The sequence below is a fragment of the Petaurus breviceps genome, unplaced genomic scaffold (assembly GCF_028583685.1).
Source record: "Petaurus breviceps papuanus isolate PSGF00001 unplaced genomic scaffold, PetGlider_PUasm1.0 185, whole genome shotgun sequence".
NCBI lineage: Eukaryota > Metazoa > Chordata > Mammalia > Diprotodontia > Petauridae > Petaurus > Petaurus breviceps.
In genome coordinates this window covers 40,476,562-40,483,444 of record NW_027185797.1, presented here as the reverse complement: position 1 = coordinate 40,483,444, position 6,883 = coordinate 40,476,562, and the positions used below count along the sequence as shown (strand labels likewise).

Below are 6,883 nucleotides of genomic sequence, written 5' to 3'. Positions count from 1 at the left end.
TTCCCAAAGGCTGCCCACTTGCGCCCTTCCAGAGCTTTCTGTCCTGACCAGCCAGCTAGCCTGTCGGGGAGTAGGGGTGGGGAGGAGGAGGAATCCGGGCTTCAAATGGCGGGATTTGAACTTGGCCCCGAGAAATGCGAATTTCCGACTGAGGAACTGCGACCTCAGAGGCTCTAGCACTGCAGGTTTCCTCCACATTAGCGGCGATCCTTCTGGAAGAAATGGGGAAGTAGAGAAGACAAACCAGGGACCAAGGGAGAGGGTGAGCGGTAGGGGGAGACGTGGGGGAAGCAGTGGAGAGGGGGCAGAAGAGGAGGGGGAGGCAGAAGGCAGGAGGACCCTTCCCCTTGCCTGAATCCTCTCCTCATTCCCCAACAGTTCCCCTTCTTCTAAACCAAAGTCAATGCCACCTCCTCTCAGAAGGCCTCCAGGAGCATTCTCAGTCCCCTGGCTCTGATGCCAGTCTGTTGCTCTTCCATGGAGATGGGGGTGGGGGACAGTCCTGATAGAGGTCCTTCACTAGGCCGTGAGCACACAGAGAGGTTTTTTTTGGGGGGGGGAAGGGAGTATAGGAAGGGAACCTAGATCTGTACCCTCCAGATTGCTCAGGCCACCTCCTGCTCCCCTCCCCGCTGGAGCTGAAAAGGATTCCAGAGAATATGCAGTGGGGAAAAAGCCCAAATTAGAAGGCAGAAGATGTGAGGGCTAGCCCTGGACCTGCGGGACTGGTTCTGTGTCCCTGGGCAGATCCCTGCCCCTCCCTCTGAGCCATTATCTTCTTAGGAAATGAGGAAACTGAAATGAATGGTCTCTAAGATCTAGCACACTGTGTTCAGTGTTTCTGGGCCCTCCCAGTTCTGATATTGTCTGTTTTCACCTATGCCCACTCCAGCCCTGGCACTCCCTGGTCTAAGGGCCTCCCAGCTCTAACATCCCCTGTTCTGAGAGCCCTCTTAGCTCTGACATTCCCTGTTCTGAGGGCCTCCCAGCTCTGATTTTCTCTGTTCTGAGAGCTCTCTCAGCTCTGACATCCCCTGTTCTGAGAGCCATCTCAGCTCTGACATCCCCTGTTCTGAGTCACCTCAGCTCTGACATCCCTTGTTCTGAGAGCCCTTCCAGCTCTGACATTCCCTGTTCTGAGAGCCCTTTCTCAGCTCTGACATCCCCTGTTCTGGGAGCCCTCCCAGCTCTGACATCCCTTGTTCTGAGAGCCCTCCCAGCTCTGACATCCCCTGTTGTGAGAGCCCTCTCTCAGCTCTGACATCCCCTGTTCTGGAAACCCTCCCAGCTCTGACATCCCTTGTTCTGAGAGCCCTCTCAGCTCTGACATCCCCTGTTCTGAGAGCCCTCTCTCAGCTCTGACATTCCCTGTTCTGAGAGTCCTCCCAGCTCTGACATCCCTTGTTCTGAGAGCCCTCCCAGCTCTGACATTCCCTGTTCTATGACCCTCTCAACTCTGATATTCTGTTTTAAAGGCTCTCCCAGTTCTAACATTCTATCTTCTTTGTTCTGTGTTCCAAGGGCCCTTCAGCTCTAATGTGCTTTGTCTTGTGTTCTGAGGTTCCTCCCCCTAGCTCTGACATTGAGCGCTAAGGACTTTCTCAGAGGCACTTTCCTCTGCAGCTGTGGGAAAAAAGATACCGGATGTTGAAAGGGCCACATTTCCTGCAGCTCTCTGGGTCAGGGGGAGGGGAGGTGGGAGGATGTTGGGGGGTAGGGAATCTACAAATAGCAGAGGAGAATCAGGGGCTCCTATCCTCCTGCCATACTGGGTCTCTGAGCCAGAGAAACATCCTCCAGCCCACTCTCCAAACTGTTGAGCTGAATTCAGCAAAGGAATTGATTCTGTGATTTCAAACCTAGGGATGCTTGTCTCTCCCAAGGATGGAAGGGTTCAAACCAAGGGAATTTGGACTCCAAGATTTGTATTATTCTTTTAAAAACTACATTTTGTTTTGATACAACCTAAAATCCCCAATGTATTGTCAATCAAGGCTCCCTGGTGCATGAAACTTGAAGGCAGTTAAACTTGTTGAATCTCATCTCTGTGACACCATATGGACTCTTTTTATTTTTTTGCTTTTTGGAGGGCAATTGGGGTTAAGTGACTCGCCCGAGGTCACAAGCTGGTTTTTGTGTTAAGTGTCTGAGGCCGGATTTGAACTCAGGTCCTCCTGACTCCAGGGCCAATGCGCTATTCACTGCGCCACCTAGCCACCCTCAATATGGACTTTTCTTGGCAAAGATATTGGAGTGGTTTGCCATTTCCTTCTCCAGCTCATTTGGCAGATGAGAAAACTAAGGTAGACAGGGTGAAGTGACTTGCCCAGAGTCCCACAGCTAGTAGGTGTCTGAGGTCAGATTTGAACTCAGGAATAGGAATCTTACAGACTCCAGGACGCACTATGGCGCCATCTAGCTGCTGGTAATTGAATAGAAGAGCTGAAAAGAGGGCTTTGGATCGATGAAGTTCACAACCTTATTAGTTGGTTGTTTCGCCACTTTTAAATAATGATAAAAAGAATGGCCAGGATTGATGTTGCTCTGTGGTCATCACAGAGTACTTTCTATGGTATTAGAAGTGGAAAATCAGGAGCGGCTAGGTGGCGCTAGCCATGTGACCTTGGGCAAGTCGCAACCCCAATGGCCCTACCTTATCCCCTCCAAAAAAAAAGAAGTGGAAGATCATTCCTTCAGGGAAAATAGTAATGTTGGCCAAGGATTCTGATCTTGGATTTACTACCATCTAAAGGGGTTTTGTCTAGAGAGTGGAAATAATTGCAAATATTCTCATTCTAATTTCTCTTCCCTTCCTAAAAGTCTTCCTGAATTTCTTTGAATTCTTTCTACTGCTTCTCCTTGAACATGTCTGTGCTCCCTTGGGAAACAATTTGGAATAATGCAAAAGCAGTGACAAAATATGAGCCAGATTCCATTCTTGGGTTTATAGCTAAAGATGTTCTAAACAACTTTTGTCTTTTTATACCTCCAGAGTTTAATACAGTGGGTGGCACATGGGCATTTGCTAACTGTTGATTAAGATGTAAAAATATTTTTAAGGGTGAACTCCAAGGCTTTTCACAATTTGTTGGCTGAATTACCACATAGAAAGGCCAGGAATGTGACCAGGCAGGCAGAAAACACTCCTCTGGGCTTGGTTTTGCCTTTGTTCCCCCCTCCCTCCCCACCCCAACTCATCTAGATGGGAGAGTGAAAGGGAACCAGAACTGAGATGTGGGAGCACCCTGGAAATCCAGCGCATTTTGGAAATAGTTCTATGAGTAACCCTTACATAGATGTTAGCAGGTGCAAGCCTGGCCTTTAGAGATTAAAATGTGGAGGTATGTGGAATGGTTACTGTGAGCTAGACTGGGGTATCCTATGTAGGCTCAAGCCCAGTGACCTGTAGTTCAGTTAAAAAATAGGCTTGGTGCAACTGAGAAATAAGGTGTACAGGCAATGGGGTATAGAAACCCATCTTGCCCTACAAGAAAGTAAGGGGTAAGGGAGTGAGCAGGGGATGGGGGATATAAGAGAGGGCAGACTGGGGGAAGGGGTATTCAGTATGCTTTCCATCTTAGGGTGGGATAGGTGAGAGATGGGGAGAAAATTTGGAACTCAAAATCTTGTGGAAATCAATGTTGAAAACTAAAAATAAAATAAATTCTGGAAGAAAAAAAATTTAAAAAAATAGGCTTTAGCAGCTGCTGTGTTCAAATCTGGTCTTACTAGCTATGTGACCCTAGGCAAGTTATTTAACCCCAAATGTCTCCAAAAATACAAAAAAAAAAATAATAGACTTGAAGTTGGCCTCGCTACCTACTCAAGTAAAAAATACTTCAGTTCTTTTTTTAATTCATTATTTTAGTTTTCAACATTAATTTCCACAAGATTTTGAGTTAAAAATTTTCTCCCCGTCTCTCCCCTAGCCCCACCCCAAGACAGAGAGCCTACTGAGCACCCCTTCCCCCAATCTGTTCTCTCTTATGTCTACTTCAGTTCTTAAAAGTGGTTGGCATCTGGGGCAAAGTGTCAATCAATTAAGTGCATGCTGATGAGGATTCAATAACTGCCTCTCTGGACATATTTTTCATTTTAGCCTGCATTATTAACACAGCAACTTATTCATTTGTATTATGTATAATCTAGTTCGTGTAAAAGTAATATTAAATATTATTAACTGCTGGTGTTACTTAATAAATTACATTATTTTTATTCTGGCTTCTTTTCCTTTGGCAAAAGTGTCAGTCATGGGGTGGCTAGGTGGCACAGGGAGTAAAGCGCCGGCCTGGAGTCAGAAGGACCTGAGTTCTGGCCTCAGACACTTAACACCCACACACAAAATCTAACCGTGTTACCTTGGGCAAGTTACTTAACCCCAAATGCCCTCCAAAAGGCAAAAGAAAAAAAAAGGGTCAGTCAGGCTTGAACTGGTCTTTGGCCCAGAGATTCCGTTATTGGATCTATACCAAGGAATCTTTATTGCTACTCTGAAAAAGCCTATGTTCATTTCTAGTACTTTATAAAGCACTTCGTTATCCTTAAAGGGCAGCTAGGTGGCGCCATAGTGCTTAGAGCGCCAGACCCTGAGTCAGGAAGGCTCATCTTCCTGAGTTCAAATCTGACCTCACTTACTACCCTGAGCAAGTCACTTACCCCTGTTTGCCTCAGTTTCCTCATCTGTAAAATGAGCTGGAGAAGGATACTTAAGCATCTTTGCCAAGAAAACCCCAAATAGGGTTGTGAAGAGTCAAACACAACTGAAAATGATTGAAAAACAATAAGGTTGTAATTAATTCTTTTTTTGGAGGGGGAAAGGCAAGGCAATTGGGGTTAAGTGACCTGCTCGAGGTCACACAACTAGTTAAGTATGTCAAGTGTCGGAGGCTGAATTTGAACTCAGGTCCTCCTGACTCTAGAACCAGTACTCTATTCACTGCAACACCTAGCTGCTCCTAAGGTTGTAATTATTAATAATTTTTCATCAGCATTATTACTATATGCTTTATTAATATCCATTGTTATTTCCTCTATCACTTTCTTAGGCCTAGACATCAACAAATGATAAAGCCAGATCTGATTTGTAGCATTGTTAGTGGGCTGGCTGCTACACACTCCTGTTTCCTAACAGGTACTTGAATGAGCACCTACCTTGTGTCAGGCCCTGGGGATACAAATACAAGAGCTTACATTCTATGGGGAAGAATTCAAGGATGTATATAAACACATACAGGATACATATGTGCTGAATAAATATGTAAAGGGGAGTGGTGAGCCAGTGACAGCCCAGTCCTTAGAATGTGTGCTATATGCCCTCTGCCTGCTGCCAATCCACGTGGAGGTTTATTGAGCCTGCATCTGGAAAGAGATTTTGTCTTTCCTTGACTTAAAGCATGTGTATGTATCCTGAATATTTCTTGTCGGTTTACTTGGTGGTAAGGGAGGGCCTTTTCATTGGTTGCTAAGCTGAAATTAAACTGAAAAGGAGAAATTTGGTCTCTGGTAGGTTTTTGAGGGAGAAGGAAGAAAAATTGCTGTAAGCCCCCAAGTAGGGAGAAAGGTAGCATTGGCATAAGTGACAATAGCCTGCTTCTTGCCAGCTAACTTAACTCTCCACTCATCTGCCATGTGGCTGTGAACACATGGTGCTTCTGCATCCATTTCTGTTGGGTTTATTCTAGGCAAATGAGTATCAGAGACAGATCAATACAAGGTTACAACTTTGTGATGTTCTCAATGTCTGAAGAACAGTGTGATAGGAGTTATTAGCCAACGAGGGCCTGGTCCTTAAATATACTGCACATGCTCTCAGTCATTTTCAGTTTTGTCCATCTCTTCATTTAGGGTTTTCTTAGCAGAGATACTGGAGTGGTTTGCCATTTCCTTCTCCAGATCATTTTTTTTTTGACAGTTGTCCATTTTTATTGCATATGCCAAATAGAAGGGTACTATGTACAGAGGAGATAGGGGAGGATCATTTTTTAGTCTCCTCCTCTTTGGACAAAGTCTTGATGATCTCCTCTTTCTTAGCCTGCAGACACTCTTCTCGACGCATTCGTGCTTCTTTAGTCTTAGACCTTCGAGCTTCAGCCTGGTCAGCCAAGAGCTTCTTCCGGGCCTTGTCTGCCTTTAGTTTATGAATGTGCTCCATCAGGATTCGTTTGTTCTTGAACACATTTCCCTTCACCTTCAAGTACAGGCTGTGGTACATGTGGCGGTCAATCTTTTTGGATTCACGATATCTTCGAAGCAGACGGCGAAGAATCCTCATTTGCCTCATCCAGGTCACCTTCTCAGGCATACGAGCATTGGCAGTACCCTTTCTCTTACCAATACCCATGTGCCTGCCCTTCCTTCGAGCCAGAGTATTTTTCGGCATCTGGCACGAGAGTGCACAGTAACGGGCTTCTGGATGATAAGCCCATCTTTAATCAGCTTCCGGATCTGCTGGCGGGAATTGGCATTGGCAATTTCATTGGTCTCATTGGGGTCAAGCCATACCTTCTTCTTTCCACATCGAAGGACACTAGACGCAAGCCTCTTCTGAAGCCTGAGCATACTCATGGCTGCAGCAGCAGCACGGAAAAGGAAAGGAGAGAGCTCTCTAGATCATTTTGCAGATGAGGAAACTGAGGCAAAGAGGGGTAAGAGACTTGCCTAGGGTCACACAGCTAGTGAGTGTCTGAAGGCCAGATTTGAGTTCAGGTTTTCCTGACTCCAGGTGTGGTCCTCTATCCACTTCACCACCTAGCTGCCCTTGATTGGACATAGGCCTGTAAGTGATCAGCATAGAGATTATAGTTAAATCCATGGAAGCTGATGAGGTCTCCCACAGAGCATTGAAAGAGAAGAGAACAGCAAGCAGGGAAAAGCCTTGGGGAGC

At 45.8% G+C, this 6,883-nt stretch overlaps 1 pseudogene; it reads right to left on the bottom strand.

Moving 5' to 3' along the window:
* Window positions 1–5,896: 5,896 nt before the first annotated feature.
* Window positions 5,897–6,627, bottom strand: LOC138161536 (large ribosomal subunit protein eL19-like; annotated as a pseudogene).
* Window positions 6,628–6,883: the final 256 nt, after the last annotated feature.